Here is a 17808-nt window from a genome sequence, read left to right as displayed (position 1 = left end):
TAGAAAATTTAAAAAGGGAAATGGATAGGTTAAAGTTAGATATAGTGGAAATTAGTGAAGTTCGGTGGCAGAAGGAACAAGACTTCTGGTCAGGTGAATACAGGGTTATAAATACAAAATCAAATAGGGGTAAAGCAGGAGAAGGTTTAATAATGAATAAAAAAATAGGGGCTAAGAGATGAAAGAGGACGCCGTCTGTTAGAATTTTGCACAGAGCATAACTTAATCATAGCTAACACTTGGCTCAAGAATCATAAAAGAAGGTTGTATACATGGAAGAATCCTGGTTATACTAAAAGGTATCAGATAGATTATATAATAGTAAGTCAGGGATTTAGGAACCAGGTTTTAAATTGTAAGACATTTCCAGGGGCAGATGTGGACTCTGACCACAATCTATTGGTTATGACCTGTAAATTAAAACTGAAGAAACTGCAAAAATGTGGGAAATTATGGAGATGGGACCTGGATAAACTGAAAGAACCAGAGGTTGTACAGAGTTTCAGGGAGAGCATAAGGGAACAATTGACAGGAATGGGGGAAAGAAATACAGTAGAAGGAGAATGGGTAGCTTTGAGGAATGAAATAGTGAAGGCAGCAGAGGATCAAGTAGGTAAAAAAGACGAAGGCTAGTAGAAATCGTTGGGTAACAAAAGAGATACTGAATTTAATTGATGAAAGGAGAAAATACAAAAATGCAGTAAATAAAGCAGGCAAAAAGGAATACAAACGTCTCAAAAATGAGATCGACAGGAAGTGCAAAATGGCTAAGCAGGGATGGCTAGATGACAAATGTAAGGATGTAGAGGTGCACATCACGAGGGGTAAGATAGATACAGCCTACAGGAAAATTAAAGAGACATTTGGAGAAAAGAGAGCCACTTGTACGAATATCAAGAGCTCATATGGAAACCCAGTTCTAAGCAAAGGGGGGAAAGCAGGAAGGTCGAAGGAGTATAAAGGTGAGTTCTAAGCAAAGAGGGGAAAGCAGGAAGGTCGAAGGAGTATAAAGGTGTCTATACAAGAGTGATATACTTGAGGACAATATTTTGGAAATGGAAGAGGATGTAGATGAAGATGAAATGGGAGATACAATACTGCGCGAAGAGTTTGACAGAGCACTGAAAGACCTGAGTCGAAACAAGGCCCCCGGAGTAGACAACATTCCATTAGAACTACTGACGGCCTTCGGAGAGCCAGTCCTGACAAAACTCTACCATCTGGTGAGCAATATGTATGCGAAATACCCTCAGATTTCAAGAAAAATATAATAATTCCAATCCCAAAAAAAGCAGGTGTTGACAGATGCGAAAATTAATGAACTATCAGTATAATAAGCCACAGCTGCAAAATACTAACACGAATTATTTACAGACAAATGGATAAACTGGTAGAAGCCGAACTCAAGGAAGATCAGTTTGGATTCCGTAGAAATGTTGGAACACATGAGGCAATCAATACTGACCTTACGACTTACCTTAAAAGAAAGATTAAGGAAAGGCAAACCTACGTTTCTAGCATTTGTAGACTTAGAGAAAGTTTTTGAAAATGTTGACTGGAATGCTCTTTCAAATCCTAAAGGTGGCAGGGGTAAAATACAGGAAGCGAAAGGCTATTTACAATTTGTACAGAAACCAGATGGCAGTTATAAGAGTCGAGGGACATGAAAGGGAAGCAGTGGTTGGGAAGGGAGTGAGACAGGGTTGCAGCCTCTCCCCGATGTTATTCAATCTATATATTGAGCAAGCAGTAAAGGAAACAAAAGAAAAATTTGGAGTAGGTATTAAAATACATGGAGAAGAAATAAAAACTTTGAGGTTCGCCGATGACATTGTAATTCTGTCAGAGACAGCAAAGGACTTGGAAAAGCAGTTGAACGGAATGAGTAGTGTCTTGAAGGGAGGATATAAGATGAACATCAAGAAAAGCAAAACAAGGATAATGGAATGTAGTCTAAGTCAGGTGATGCTGAGGGAATTAGATTAGGAAATGAGACACTTAAAGTAGTAAAGGAGTTTTGCTATTTGGGGAGCAAAATAACTGATGATGGTCGAAGTAGGGAGGATATAAAATGTAGACTGGCAATGGCAAGGAAAGCGTTTCTGAAGAAGAGAAGTATGTTAACATCGAGTATAGACTGAAGTGTCAGGAAGTCGTTTCAGAAAGTATTTGTATGGAGTGTAGCCATGTATGGAAGTGAAACATGAACGATAGTTTGCACAAGAAGAGAATAGAAGCTTTTGAAATGTGGTGCTACAGAAGAATGTTGAAGATTAGGTGGGTAGATCACATAACTAATGAGGAGGTATTGAATAGGATTGGGGAGAAGAGAAGTTTGTGGCACAACTTGACTAGAAGACGGGATCGGTTGGTAGGACAAGTCCTGAGGCATCAAGGCATCACAAATATAGCATTGAAGGGCAGCGTGGACGGTAAAAATCGTAGAGGGAGACCAAGAGATGAATACATTAAGCAGATTCACAAGGATGAAGGTTGCAGTAAGTACTGGGAGATGAAGGAGCTTGCACAGGATAGATTAGCGTGGAGAGCTGCATCAAACCAGTCTCAGGACTGAAAACCACAACAACAACAAGAATCCTAAGGGCATGAGTCCTACTCACACCTGGCCAATTGTTTGACAAATTCATGCAGGAGGCAGGCAACTATTATTATTATTATTATTATTATTATTATTTCTTTCTTTACTCTGACGTTTTGTCTGGTCAAAAGTGGAAAGTGACGCGGACCTTGTGTGACTTCCTTTTAACTGTACGGTATATGTTATATTGCATTTAGGAACTTTCGGGTAATTTAACATGTATCAATAATTACGGATTTCTGTAGTTGTATATATAAGTTTGGATGTAGCTGTATTGCATTGATGTACTGGTGGATATTGTGTGGTATGACTCCTGTAGTTGATAGTATAATTGGTATAATGTCAACTTGATTCTGATGCCACATATCCTTTACTTCCTCAGCCAGTTGGATGTATTTTTCTATTTTTTCTCCTGTTTTCTTTTGTATATTTGTTGTATTGGGTAAGGATATTTCAATTAGTTGTGTTAATTTCTTCTTTTTATTCGTGAGTATGATGTCAGGTTTCTTATGTGGTGTTGTTTTATCTGTTATAATGGTTCAGTTCCAGTATAATTTGTATTCGTCATTCTCCAGTACATTTTGTGGCGCATACTTGCATGTGGGAACGGGTTTTTTTAATAAGTAATGCAAGCTGTTGATGTATTATTTTTGCTACATTGTCATGTCTTCTGGGGTATTCTGTATTTGCTACTATTGTACATCCGCTTGTGATGTGATCTACTGTTTCTATTCGTTGTTTGCAAAGTCTGCATTTATCTGTTGTGGTATTGGGATCTTTAATAATATGCCTGCTGTAATATCTGGTGTTTATTGTTTGATCCTGTATTGCAATCATTAATCCTTTCGTCTCACTGTATATATTGCCTTTTCTTAGCCATGTGTTGGATGCGTCTTGATCGATGTGTGGCTGTGTTAGATGATACGGGTGCTTGCCATGTAGTGTTTTCTTTTTCCAATTTACTTTCTTCGTATCTGTTGATGTTATGTGATCTAAAGGGTTGTAGAAGTGGTTATAAAATTGCAGTGGTGTAACCGATGTATTTATATGAGTGATTGCTTTGTGTATTTTGCTAGTTTCTGCTCATTCTAGAAAGACTTTTCTTAAATTGTCTACCTGTCCATAATGTAGGTTTTTTATGTTGATAAATCTCCTTCCTCCTTCCTTTTTGCTTAATGTGAATCTTTCTGTTGCTAAATGTATGTGAAGTATTCTATATTTGTGGCATTGTGATCGTGTAAGTGTATTGAGTGCTTCTAGGTCTGTGTTACTCCATTTCACTACTCCAAATGAGTAGGTAAATATTGGTATAGCTTAAGTATTTATAACTTTTGTCTTGTTTCTTGCTGTCAATTCTGTTTTCAGTATTTTTGTTAGTCTTTGTCTATGTTTTTCTTTTAGTTCTTCTTTAATATTTGTATTATCTATTCCTATTTTTTTGTCTGTATCCTAGATATTTATAGGAATCTGTTTTTTCCATCGGTTCTATGCAGTCACTGTGGTTATCCAATATGTAATCTTCTTGTTTAGTGTATTTTCCCTGGACTATGCTATTTTTCTTGCATTTGTCTGTTCCAGAAGCCATATAAATATCATTATGATTATTACAATCACTATTTCTCCAGTCAGGTTGACTGGGTCTCAGTGGTAGAAGTCAAACATCAAGCAAGGAACAAATTTATTGCTCATTTGACATGTTTATGGCATTTCACATACAACTTTAAACATCATATGTAGGTGCACTAATTGCTCCTAGATATCCATGGCAGATAAATTATGAAATGCGTCATATCAGCAATAAAGACATTCCTTGCCTGATGTTTGACTTTCACCACTGCAACCTAGTAAACTTAAATGCCGAAGTACTGATTGTTTGGATTTCGAGTTTGACATCTGACAACAAATGATAAAGGAATTTTTTTTCATGTGATGTAATTACGTATTAACTCCTTTCAGATTTTTCCCATTACTTGTACCATGAAACCTTGCTTCTTGGCAAATTTCATGATTTTAGTTCAATTGAAGTGCCCTTTAGGTTTTGATGAACGAGTTTGAGAATATCAAAATATACAACAAATGGCCATCATGGCTTAACAAGCTTCAATTTGTTAAACTACCAAAAAACCATAGACCTCAGTATGGGACACAAATTTCAACTTGACATAGCTACCCATTGCTAAGGAAAATGATTTTTAACAGTTGGACAGACAGACAACAAAGTGATCCTGTAAGGTGAAATTGAGGCTTTTTTGTCTCAAGGAAATTTTAATTCTCTCAGATCAATAGATCTGTTTCACTGATTGAGGCACAGAACCGTAATAACAAAAATTAGGAATCTTTAAGATCCCACTGACAATGAGATCATTACAAAGAGGTTGGAAAAGTTAAAGGAAATTAGCTGTGTCTTTTTCCACCCCAAACCCCAAGTATTCACCCTCAGAAATTTACAGAAACAACAAAAGCTAAATCTGTATGGTAAACAATAATTTGAAGCCCCCCCCCCCCCTCAAATTTAAGTCCAGGGCCTTAACTACTACATTTTGTATCATTTGTTGTGGGGTTCCAAACACTGCATGTGTATCAGCAGCTGTCACTTATTGGAAAGTGATGATGCCCTACAAGGTTGGTGCTTAAATACAGACAAATGAAACTCTTTTCTAAAAAAGCAAATTTATTCAGGGTGTATACGTGGACAAGGAAACAAAACTCCCGTATTATTCCCGGATTTTTCCTGGATATCCCGTTTAAAAAATATACTTTTTCCCGGGTGAAAATCCACTTTTTCCGTGCTACGTTAATTAGGTTTTCTGTAGATTTTTCCTTTGGAACTGTAAAACTTATCACTACTTTAAATGGTTAACGTTTTATGCAATTCCCAGAAAAAAAGAAACGGAGGAGAGAAGATTTGGAGAGACTTTTGATGGGGGGGGGGGGGGGGGGGGGGGAAGAGGGGACAGAAGTTTTGGAAAGACCTTTGATGTGCAGCTACATATACGCTGCATATTTTCGTATTAGGAAAGTATAAATTCGGAATGCATCAAACACAAGACGTTAGTTTCCCGAACGTAGAAATCGAGATTGCCATGTCCTATTGTAAGTCAATCACATCTCATGCAATGTGATCTCACCAGCCAAAGGCAGCAGATATTCAGAGCATAGGACATGTGATGCAATCAGCCAATAGCAAGATCACTGTTACGTAGCGTGAACACATACAGAGGAAAAGTTAATGGTTTACATTAATATACATAGTACAGCAACAAGAAAAGCTAAGCTTTCACATGTAATGTTGATCTATATTGTGTATGTTATACTTTAAGATGTGCCAGTAAATTTAAAATAATGACATAAATGTCTGGTCTTCTGGGCTTGAAATTCTTGTGACTGCTCCTCAAAGTGTTCAGTTTTAAACGCTCTGCAATTCAAGAAATTCATCCCACTTTCTCACACATAACTCATCTTGCCTAAAAAGAAATTTAGTTTGAAAATAACACTTTTCGAACCACCGTTCGCAATACCATCTCGAGACTGTTAGAAATAGATTCGATTTAGCAGTTTCCAGAGAGCTCCAGAAAACAGGCATTATTGCCCGTGCGCAGCTGCAGAGGTGTAGGAAGTCCGCATGTTCGTACGTGTAAAGCACTAAGAGAGCTTACATTACGCCATAAAAGAAACAGGACATCAGAGGATACTCCAAAAGCACTGGAATTTCGTAAACCACATTAAAATCCATAATTCGGCTTGAAGTGCACATTGGTTTTTTCCGGATTCACAATGAAGTAGGTCCCATCTGATATGAAGCTTTTCAGTGAGGTTTTTGGGAAGTAAATTTTCTTGGATTACCAGTACTGTACTATCTCATATTTGGTTCTTTAATGTGGCAAGAAGATGAAAACGTGCACTTGAAATTAAGCGAACAATTGGAACTAGCCAATACTGTGGAACAAAACACCATTGTTTCCAATAAATTAACTGCTTCAACAGAAAGATTAATAAAGCCAAATTTCTTTGTCAGACTGACATAACTTCATTGTTCTGCAAGGCGATTAATGCTTGACTGCTAATAATTTGGGAATAAAATAAAATCAGAAAACTGAAACTAATAATATATTTTTGCCCTCCGTAATTATGTGATTGTGTTATAATTCACTTGATACCACCAGGCCGCAGAAATTCGTTTTGTTTTCATTTGACATGGGAGACGTAAACAAAAAGGAAATAGCGAAATAATGAAACTCAAACAGGGGTCAGGTGGGGACTAACCGCCTCCCACTACAACACAGAAAACTCTGTGCATGAGCGAATCTGGCAGCTAGGGCACGCGAGAAAAAATTTTCTCGTTTTCATCTGGCTGCTTTCTGCTACTGCCGATACAGCTAACAGCCACACTTTAAGTAGCGGGAAGCTGGAGAACGCTCATAGAAAACAGTTTATATTTTTGCTGCTTGCAGACACTTGTGCGTGCACGGTGTTTTGTTGTAAATGGTGCATTTTCTTTGACAATAAAGTTTTATTTTTGTCCCTTTCATTTATATTTTATTGCTGCAGTATCATTTTCCGGTAGCAGGATACAGTAACATTCTTTGCTAGAGAATCAATTCTTACGAGTCAAAATTACAAAAATTTAACTGAAAGCTAAAACAATGAAAAATCCCGGAATTCCGAAAAATTCCCAGGTTTTTCCCGGTTTTCTCCCAGATGAAAAAATTCCCGGGTTTTTCCCGGATTTCCCAGTTGTCCCAGGTCGTATACACCCTGTTATTAAAACAAAATATAAATGAAAATTCTTTTACATATAAGTGGTGGTATCTTTCAAGATTAACATTAATCAATGTAACACCTTCTGCTGCAATGACTGCCTCCAATCTTTTCCTGAAGCGATCGCACACACTCTTTAAAACAGCACTGTCCGTATTCGCAAATGTTGCTTTGATAGTGGTGTGTGGAATATGACTTGAGGGTGCCTCGTTTTATCGGTAACTCTTTCGAGTAGGCCCCAAACATGGTAGTCGAGGGGGTTCAAGTACAAGATATTCGGGGCAAGAATTCCTTTGACTAGAACATTTCAATATTATCCGAGAGCCAGTTTCCGACTAAACAGCTCGTGTGAGGTCCTCCTCTGCCATCCGATGCATTGTTTGCTCGCTGACATTCAATAATGATGCCAATTTCCTCAGCAATTACCACAGGCCCTCCAAGATCAGCACCTGAGACTTTTCAACAACTGCCACAGTTCGTGACACGCATTTCCTCAAATGAGGTTTCCTCGCTAGATTATCAGAATCTTCCCCAGTAGATCTCAGGTACCCAAAGAATCTAACAATTTCATTGCACAAATGCTCAGTGCAAAGTCTTTTGATAATCGCTGCTCTTTGGTTGTACCCCGCACTTGTCCATAACATCAAAGTCATTTTGATTCTCTGTTTACTAGATGCCTATGGGTTTCAAGAACGCCAATTGCAACCTTTGGTGGAACTACGATATGACAGGAAATTCAAACTGAAATTTGTCCAGATTTAAGTGCCGCACCATGTAGAAGAAAACAAAGAAGAATTTAAAAAGGCAACTGGCATGTTTTTAGCTCAAATGTGCTACAACATAATAAAGATAACATTTTAAATTATGAAAATATTTTTAATTTTGCAGTGAACTTCAACAAAACCAGAAGAAGCAGAATTGCTTGTGAACAAGAATGTTGTCTGAAGTTTGGAATTAGGAGAAAATTACAGAATGGTTCCTAACTTTAAAGATGCCATTACTATTAAAATGAAAGTTATTTAAGTCTATACTTTCACTTCATGCCATATCAGATAAGGTCACTGGGTGTTCGTGAGAGTATTGCTGTTTACTACATCAAAACTTCTTTGTGAGTCATCTGTTGTTTATTCTATATACGTGTCCACAGAATGTAAATCAATATTTTCTGATCATGTCTGTGAGTCTGTCTGTGTATTCGTGTGTTTCTTTTATTGGAGTAAGGCCATGTGAGTTTGTACACTTTCTGAAGTTTTTTTGTTCTTTCTGCACTATCCAACCACATTAATGTAATCACCTGTTAAAAGCCTGAATGCCACATTTTTTGCAGCATGCATTGGTGCGAGATGTGCTAGAACAGACTAAGTGAGTCTATAATTTTCAACATGTTCCTAAAATAGTGCGAACACCTCAAACTAATTTATAAGCATAAAATGATGTCATAGGAGCAAAAACATATATGACGATCTGTTACCAAAAAACCATCCATAAAAATCTTCAAAATAGCCTAAAGCCGAATTGTACAACTGAACAGGAAATAAAGAAAATAGCAGCTGAAGGGCTTCAAGAAATCATTAAAAAAAGAAGTTGAGGATCCATGGCACATACAGTCCAGTCCAACCCAACCCAGCTTGGATTATGAATTTTTATGCAAAGCCAGTGTTTTATTCTCCCAGTTCTGTTTCATATGTCGCCCACTATATTATAAAAAACTGTGTGGCAGATGTCCAAGATTGTTCTCCACTTTTAAGGCAAATAATTAAGTTTTTTGTAAATGGGAAGAAAGAGCAGCATTTATCTTTGAACTGTGAGTGCTGGGTATGATAGAAAAGATTGATAATTTGACAAATCAATTTCTTGTGTATGTGAACACTGATAATAAATTTCATTAAATGACAGACTTACTTGTCATCCTGGTTCCTGAATCATTTTCATTATTCTTAGAGAGTTAGAACTTTTTATTTCAGTTTGGGTGAGCTGTGAAGTGGAGCAGTGGGAATGAAGACTGTTGACAGTTTGTTCTCTGTCACTTTCTGGCTGTCTGCAGCAACAGTTTTCAGGCCCTTGTAAAAGGCTGTGACATCTAAAAACTGCACAAGCCTACCAAACATTTCAACTTCTTTTTGCTGAACCGCCAAAGAAACTGATATAGGCATGTGTATTCAAATACAGAGATCTGTAAGCAGGCAGAATATGGCACTGTGGTTGGCAACACCTATATAAGACAACAAGTGACTGGCAAAGTTGTTAGATCAGTTACTGCTGCTACAATGGCAGGTTATCAAGATTTAAGTGAGTTTGAATGTGGTGTTATAGTCAGCCCACGAGCGATGGGACACAGCATCTCTGAGGTAGTGATGAAGTGGTGATTTTCCCATATGACCATTTCATGAGTGTACCATGAATATCAGGAATCCAGTAAAACATAAAATCTTCAACATCGCTGCAGCTGGAAAAAGGTCCTGTAAGAATGGGACCAATGACGAATGAAGAGAATCGTTCAATGTGATAGAAGTGCAACCCTTCCACAAATAGCTGCAGATTTCAATGCTGGGCTATCAACAAGTGTAAGCATGCGAACCATTCAACGAAATATCATCAATATGGGCTTTCAGAGTCCAAGGCCCCCTTGTGTAACCTTGATGACTCCACAACACAAAGCTTTAAGCCTCGCCTGGGGCTTGTCAACACTGAGATTGAACTGTTGATGACTGGAAACATGTTGCCTGATCAGATGAGTCTTGTCTCAAATTGTATTGAGTGGACGGATGTGTACGGGTATGGAGACAACCTCATGAATCCATGGATCCTGCATGTCAGAAGGGGACTGTTCAAGCTGGTGGAGGCTCTGTAATGGGGTAGGGCATGTGCAGTTGGGAGTGACATGGGACTCCTGATACGTCTAGATACGATTGACAGGTGACGCATACGTAAGCATCTTGTCTGATCACTTTCATGCCCATTGTGCATTCCAACGGACATGGGCAATTCTAGCAAGACAATGCAACACCCCACACTTGCAGAATTGCTACAGAGTGGCTCCAGAAACACTTTTCTGAGCTTAAACGCTTCCGCTGGCCACCAAACTTCCCAGACATTAATATAATTGAGTGTATCTGGGATGCCTTGCCATGTGCTGTTCACAAGAGACCTCCACCCCCTCGTACTCTAATGGATTTATGGACAGCCCTGCAAAACTCATGGGGTCAGTTCCCTCCAGCACTACTTCAGGCATTAGTCAAATCCATACCATGTCCTGTTACAGCCCTTCTACGTGATCACGGGGGCCTTACACGATATTGGGCAGGTGCACCAGTTTCTTTGGCTCTTCAGTGTATATATATTATTAACTGGCTAATGTGCTGGCTAAAGAGAGAGATAAGACCAACTCCATGATCCCCGAGATATATAGTTTCCCTGTTAACATTAAAAATCTGTTAATAGTTCTTGGTTCTCTTGTAAAGTGTTGGAAAAAGTTAAGTTATCTCCACAGAGCTATCTGTAACTTTTACAAAAAATATTCATGTTAATATATGGAAAGAAGACTGTTCTTCACATATTAGCGATAAAAATAGATCAAAACTGATGTTAAAATTATATACTAAACTACAAATTATCTCAAAACCGATTGAATCTGCTCACGAGAATTAGTCCACGAGGAAGAAACATTCTATTACATTTGGTCACCGAACAGAAGAGTAAAAGGGAAAGGAAGCTGATATAGAAGAAACAAGAAATCAAGAAAAGTAATGTTTCACTTATAACATCCTCCAGCTCATAATAGCCATAAGAAGAATACTATGATCCAACGTAATTTGGAGAAGACTGTAATCATAGCAGGTGCTGAGAAAAATCTCTGACCCACTCGCACATTATTTTGTTGGAAGTTTCAAGATCAAGAAATCCATGCCTATCACCAACTGGCACTGGTGCAGATATTACAGTAGCCGTATCTTCTCACTATGGATGCAAACAATGACGAAGCTAAGATTGGTTTCGCTAGAGTGAACACTGTTTTCCAATTGCAGTAGCCGATTGAGACAACCAACATCACTGCTACACAAGCAGATCAGTCACTGACACCGATGACCAGTACACACAAGGTGATTGTAAGGGTAAACATGAGGTGGAACTACTGGTGAGTGTGTCTGTGAAACTATTATTGAAAGAATATCAAGATATTTCTTCGCTAAAAAGTTTGACCACTTAAGAAAGATTAAATAAAGCCAGTAATGAATTTTATGAAAAACCTGATAGGAAACTAAAAGAAATTTCAACAAAGTATTACACCTGCTAATATCAAATCAAAATGAAGTGTTTAATCTTAGAATGGACAATTTAAATCAAGAACTAAATAGTCAAACTAAAAAAATTAGAGAAACTTTTAACCAAAACCATACAGACAGATTTGCTGAATTAAATGACAGTGTGACAAAACTTTAAAAACAACTGGAAGATTATTTTGCAGTCTATAGCAGAAAAAACACTGTTAAAATCAGATTAATTAATGATCAATTACGCAATTTAAAGCTTTGTTAGGAGAAGAATTGGTTAAAAATAGCGTGTTTGAAAGGTGAATTTAACAATATTTAAGAGTACTCCAAACTGAAGACATGGCAAATGTGCAGGAAGTATCAAGTGATGTGAATGCCCAAAGAAGATTACAGGAAGGGGGTTTTTTCAACATAGTAACTCAGTTAAGGAAAACAAATAGAAATTTGAGACTTTAAAGAAGCAGATGAACTGTGACAGTCATTTGATTACTGAATTAGAAAGAACGAATCCAACAAAATCAGACTACAGACAGTCACTACCAGTAGATTTTGCACACACAATAGAACATACTTAGAGTAGGTTACAGGAAATTATTAGGTGGATGGCAGAGATTGCTAACCACACCCACATTAAATGTGCTGAAAGGTTAATCACAACCATATTATAAGTACTGAAAGGACTGCTAGTAAAGACAATGGAGATAGTGATTGTAGAACCCACAAAACTGGTTTGAGAGAGAAACAAGGGAGAATTAGAAGGAAGTGTTGGGAATGGTAGGAAATGCAACTGAGTGGTGGGAGGAATATAGTCTAGAAAATGAAAGACAGCTATCTAGTAAGTTTCTATGTTTGAAGCCTGAAGAGGAAATATATCCTACAGTCTTTTTTTATGAATATTATAAGATGTTTTCCCAACAATGTATAATGATAAAAAGAAAATCAAATTTGCAACAGAGAATCTGAGGGCTGAAGTTGGAGAATGGGGAGTCCTCAAGGGCAGGAATTCCAGAATTGAGAAGACTGAGAGGCAAGTTAAAGAGAAATATTGGTCTGAGGAAAAAACAGCAAAAACTGTCTCTAGAATTACTGGACCCAAAACCGTACAATGCTAATTGGGTTGGATTTCAAAAGTATTTTGAATGTCACCTAAACAATGGTAAAATTCTTAAATGAACCAATAAGTGAGAGTCATGAAAGCATTAATCAATGAAAATAATTAATTATTGACAATATAATTTAACTGGATAGATAAAGAAAGTCTACCACCAAGTGGCGGCAAAAGAATTCGCACACAAAAAAGTTTAACTTATCGAAGTTTTCAGAGACAGAGGCTACTCCTTCCGGCAGAAATATTGAAACGGAATGACAAGGGCTGAAGGAAAGAGACTGGAAAGGTTTAGGAAAGAGACTGGAAAGGTTTAGGAAAGAGACTGGAAAGGTTTAGGAAAGAGACTGGAAAGGTTTAGGAAAGAGACTGGAAAGGTTTAGGAAAGAGACTGGAAAGGTTTAGGAAAGAGACTGGAAAGGTTTAGGAAAGAGACTGGAAAGGTTTAGGAAAGAGACTGGAAAGGTTTAGGAAAGAGACTGGAAAGGTTTAGGAAAGAGACTGGAAAGGTTTAGGAAAAAGACTGGAAAGGTTTAGGAAAAAGACTGGAAAGGTTTAGGAAAAAGACTGGAAAGGTTTAGGAAAAAGACTGGAAAGGTTTAGGAAAAAGACTGGAAAGGTTTAGGAAAAAGACTGGAAAGGTTTAGGAAAAAGACTGGAAAGGTTTAGGAAAAAGACTGGAAAGGTTTAGGAAAAAGACTGGAAAGGTTTAGGAAAAAGACTGGAAAGGTTTAGGAAAAAGACTGGAAAGGTTTAGGAAAAAGACTGGAAAGGTTTAGGAAAAAGACTGGAAAGGTTTAGGAAAAAGACTGGAAAGGTTTAGGAAAAAGACTGGAAAGGTTTAGGAAAAGGGGTACAGTTCAGAAGGAAAAGGGGTACAGTTCAGAAGGAAAAGGGGTACAGTTCAGAAGGAAAAGGGGTACAGTTCAGAAGGAAAAGGGGTACAGTTCAGAAGGAAAAGGGGTACAGTTCAGAAGGAAAAGGGGTACAGTTCAGAAGGAAAAGGGGTACAGTTCAGAAGGAAAAGGGGTACAGTTCAGAAGGAAAAGGGGTACAGTTCAGAAGGAAAAGGGGTACAGTTCAGAAAAGTCACTTAGAACCCCAGTCAGGGGAGATTTACTGGACAGGGTGAGGACAAAAGACTGACTGTTGAGGATGTAGCAGTTCTGCCTGCTTTATTTCCTTCGTTTGTTGTCCTCGGTGTCGACGTACTGCACTGCTTGACCACCTGAAAAATGGGTTGTGAATTCCAACACTGACTACTGTAAATAATGCAGCCGACAAGTGCACAGTTTCGTTTCACAGTACTGTAATTTCACCGTACACAACCCCTCAATAACAAACAGTTATTTGGCCAGTGCACTATTCAATAAGCCCCATTAATAGTTTGCAGGCAAATGTCCACATACTGCTACAATAGTTTACTATTGAACATCTAATATATGTTAATGACTTGCCTAATTATATTCATGAAGATGCAAACTTTGTTCTCTTTGCAGATGACACAAGTATTGTAATCAAGCCTAAAAAGCAAGAATCAGCTGAGGAAAATGCAAATAATGTTTTTCAAAGAGTTATTAGGTGGTTTTCCGCAAATGGACTTTCATTGAACTTTGAAAAAACACTGTACATACAGTTCAGTACAGGGAAAGGCATAACACCGAAAATAAATATAGAGTGTGGGGGAAAATTTTTAGCTAAAGCAGATTGTTCAAAATTTCTGGGTGTCTGTATTGATCAGAATTTAAACTGGAAGACACACATTGACAATCTACTGAAACGATTGAGCTCAGCTACCTATGCTATTAGTGTCATTGCAAATTTTGGAGACAAGCACATCAGTAAGTTAGCTTACCATGCATTTTTTCATTCGTTGCTTTCTTACGGAATCATCTTTTGGGGCAATTCATCACTAAGAAAGAAGGTATTTATTGCACAAAAACGTGTTATCAGAATAATGTCTGGGGCTCATCCAAGATCATCTTGTAGACAATTATTTAAAGAATTAGGGATATTGCCAGTAGCTTCACAATATATATACAGCCTAATGAAATTTGTTGTTAGTAACCCAGATCACTTCAGAATTAATAGCACAGTCCACAGCTACAATACTAGGAGACAGGGTGACCTTCACTACCGTTCATTGAATTTGACATTGGCACAATAGGGGGTGAATTATACTGCCACAAAGATTTTTGGTCAATTGCCAAACAATATCAAAAGTCTGACAGACAACCAATCGGCATTCAAAAGTAAGTTAAGGGAATTCCTAAATGACAACTCCTTCTACTCCATAGATGAATTTTTAGACATAGGCTAAAGAAATACAGTAAGTATTAACAATTGTACTGTATATAAGACTAACAAAGATTATTTGGGATAAATGAATCTTTTGTACTTTGACACGTTCCACATCATTACGAAAGAATCGTGTTCATGATCCATGGAACAAGTAATATAACTAACTAACTAACTAACTAACTAACTAAAAACCTAACCACAAAGTTCACAGTTCTTGAAGAATAGAAAGCTACATATGGAGCAGACACTATCATTGATTTTACATACTGCCTAATTGTTTAACACTTATTCCACAGTTAAGTTGAAGCATTGTTGTTGATCTAACCAACACAGGTTTCTCGTCAAACTCGGGTGCAGACAGACTGTCTTGTGACCAAAAATCGAGCACTTATATATCATAACAATAATATGTACTGAAACTACCCATTGTTTGAAGTTAAATTTACAGAAATTACAATTAAAACTTAACTCATTAAATTAACTGAATACATTGAAAAATTCCATTTTTAACAGTTTCTTCTACTACAAGAGTTAGGCTGAATTATTTGTTTAAATCATGAAATTAATGAAAGGCTGGTTTTGCTAACATGTTATCAAAGAGAGTCATCAAATAGATACTTTATGATTACTAGTATTTTGTCTTCCAAATGTTTACAATTAGTACAGAATTTATATTTGTTTATATGTGAACAATAGAATTTAAGTTATGAAACAATTATTGATTTCACCCTATAACAAAGGATACTAATAGGAATCATCAAAATAAATTAGAAAATCAATTATACATAAAACTATGCACAAAATTAGATTTGGTTTTAAATTCTTTAAAACTGTGGGCTGACCTTTCTCTTTTATGAAAATGCAAATTATATTCATGTGTGTTAATGGTAATCAGTTAAAATTTAAAAAAATTATTTTAAGGAGGCAGACGGCAAAACAAGAGGGAAAGTAAAAATATCCCAGCTTGCTTCATCATAGGGACTGCCACAATTCTGTGTGTGTGTGTGTGTGTGTGTGTGTGTGTGTGTGTGTGTGTGTGTGTGTGTGTGTGTCCTCCTTCCATCAATTGGTGAATAGAATTTTTTACCTATCCAACTACATTGTAAAGTGTTAGGCCTAATCAGTAAGAAGCCCACTTACATATGCAAGAAAATGACTGAGGAGTAGTGTTCAAGAGTCAATTCAATTTTAAGTTACTTGGGACAGCAGGATGTCCTCCATAAAACTTCAAGAAGAGAAGTAGAGAAATAATGGATAATTACACATTATCACAACAGAGATTAAACATTAGCAGAGACCAACAATAAGCAAAAGTAGGAATTATGGTACACTAAAGGAACAAAGAACTAACAAATCCCTTTGAGGGTGTAACAACCAGTAAGGAGGCTATTAAGTAAGTTAAAATACTGACTTCCTATTCAGGCTAGTTTATAGATATGTCCTAATAGATACTTTCTATGGGAAGGTGACAGGGCATAAAAATATTGAGTGACACTTGTGCTCAATATAAGATTTTTAATTGATGAGAAATTAGCTAGGGCTTTGTGTATTATAACTACTAACACAGATTAATTTGGCAAAACAGTTGCTGAAGAAATTTTCTTGCTGTTCTTGGTGCATCTGAGGGAACAAACCCATTTATGTATATAAAGCTAAATGATCAATCTTGTTTGTGGACAGTGTGTTCAAACTGAAATTATGACATTAGTCAAAGTTTCTTAATGTTTCGTTCAATACAAACAGTTATCCATGTAAACCCTGCATTGTCAAAATAGTGGACCCTGCCCTATGAGAGAGAGCACAAGGAAAAAAAAAGAGGAGGAGAGAGATCTGCTGCACAACACCACAATCTACTATTCAGTTATATTGGCTGGGGAACTTAGCTACTTGTGCACAGCGTCGCTTGTGAAATACCCGAGTCATAAAATATGAAATGAACTCTCATGTATGTGAAAACAACTGTATAAATACAGAAATTTGAATTTATTTTCCTTGTGTAAATTGATGAATAATAACATATAATCAATCAGATATTGTATTTGTACAATGGAAAATACAATGGATAAGAAATGTTCATAGGCAGAAATTTTGACTATAATGTAAATAAGCACAAATATGTCTTAAGAGACAGCCAAGTGATATTCATCCATGTATAAAAAGCTGTTGTCAGTATAGTAGTTGTAAGAAACAGGCTAACTGTGATTGCGTAGCTAGTAAGGGGGTTATGTAATGTCATAATTATTCATTTTTTCATTCATACTCTTACCATTAGCCCAGTCATTGATAATGCATGCCTTTGATATACTGTTATTTCGCATATTTAATTGTGATCCAAAATTATATGATATGACACTACAAGACAACCATCAGTACCTTTTCACATTTTTATTCTGTGTAGACATTTGAACACACATTCTCTTATTTCAGTGTAAAATTCTCTAATGTACATTTTGTGTGTTACAGCATGTGCAGTAATAAGACTGCCTTTGTTGGGTCCAAGGTTACTAAAAAGCACATTAATTTGTTGTTTTCGTCAGCATATTTCAATTCTAATAAGAAATGACAGAAGAAAGAAAGAAAATCACAAGCTGTAGCACCTAATCCATTTGAAGTAAATAAGCTTACATTGTTATCTGATGAGAGGAGAACATAGACCAAATAAGTTGCTGAAAAGAAGAATATGCAGAAGCAGGAATATCATTTGTATTTTAACATCACATTGCAGTTACCATTGCACCCACTCACACACTCCACCCATAAAATAGATAAATATT

General features: G+C 36.9%; 1 protein-coding gene across 2 annotated transcripts in view; it reads right to left on the bottom strand.

Annotated features, from left to right (window-relative positions):
* Window positions 1-17808, bottom strand: part of LOC126266847 (motile sperm domain-containing protein 2-like) — a 92217-nt gene that overhangs the window by 24854 nt on the left and 49555 nt on the right. The window lies entirely within an intron of this gene.

The sequence above is a fragment of the Schistocerca gregaria genome, chromosome 4, assembly GCF_023897955.1.
Source record: "Schistocerca gregaria isolate iqSchGreg1 chromosome 4, iqSchGreg1.2, whole genome shotgun sequence".
In the NCBI taxonomy this organism is placed as follows: domain Eukaryota; kingdom Metazoa; phylum Arthropoda; class Insecta; order Orthoptera; family Acrididae; genus Schistocerca; species Schistocerca gregaria.
This window is presented reverse-complemented; position numbering and strand designations above follow the sequence as displayed.